Below are 1189 nucleotides of genomic sequence, written 5' to 3'. Positions count from 1 at the left end.
CAGAACTTCGTCAATTCAGCCGTTATAGCCGAATCGAGAATCTAACCTATTACATAGGTGCCAAGACTTGGCGCACCATATTTCAAAATGTGCCATTTTTTTTGCAGTTCTGATACCCTCTTGAAAAGATCTAGAGCTCTTTGCAACAATTTTCAATAGTTCCGGTCATTAAATACAAAAAAATAGACTTTTAAAAAAAGGTGCGCTAAGTTCTCGAAGCGCACTTAATCAGTAAAATCAACTATTTCTTTAAAACTATTGTTATATATGATATAGAACTCTAGAACTATTGTAAAACAAACCGGAACTCTAAAGAAATAGTTAATTTAAATAGTTTTTTTGATTAGGTGCGCTAAGTTCTCGAAGCGCACTTAATCAGTAAAATCAACTATTTCTTTAAAACTATTGTTATATATGATATAGAACTCTAGAACTATTGTAAAACAAACCGGAACTCTAAAGAAATAGTTAATTTAAATAGTTTTTTTGATTAGGTGCGCTAAGTTCTCGAAGCGCACTTAATCAGTAAAATCAACTATTTCTTTAAAACTATTGTTATATATGATATAGAACTCTAGAACTATTGTAAAACAAACCGGAACTCTAAAGAAATAGTTAATTTAAATAGTTTTTTTGATTAGGTGCGCTAAGTTCTCGAAGCGCACTTAATCAGTAAAATCAACTATTTCTTTAAAACTATTGTTATATATGATATAGAACTCTAGAACTATTGTAAAACAAACCGGAACTCTAAAGAAATAGTTAATTTAAATAGTTTTTTTGATTAGGTGCGCTAAGTTCTCGAAGCGCACTTAATCAGTAAAATCAACTATTTCTTTAAAACTATTGTTATATATGATATAGAACTCTAGAACTATTGTAAAACAAACCGGAACTCTAAAGAAATAGTTAATTTAAATAGTTTTTTTGATTAGGTGCGCTAAGTTCTCGAAGCGCACTTAATCAGTAAAATCAACTATTTCTTTAAAACTATTGTTATATATGATATAGAACTCTAGAACTATTGTAAAACAAACCGGAACTCTAAAGAAATAGTTAATTTAAATAGTTTTTTTGATTAGGTGCGCTGCGAGAACTTAGCGCACCTTTTTTTGAAAGTCTTTTTTTTTGTATTTAATGACCGGAACAATTAAAAATTCTTGCAAAGAGCTCTAGAACTTTTCAAGAG

This window comes from Odontomachus brunneus, unplaced genomic scaffold (assembly GCF_010583005.1).
Source record: "Odontomachus brunneus isolate Ranch 3 - 2012 unplaced genomic scaffold, Obru_v1 Obru_scaffold_008, whole genome shotgun sequence".
NCBI classification, from domain to species: Eukaryota; Metazoa; Arthropoda; class Insecta; order Hymenoptera; family Formicidae; genus Odontomachus; species Odontomachus brunneus.
This window is presented reverse-complemented; position numbering follows the sequence as displayed.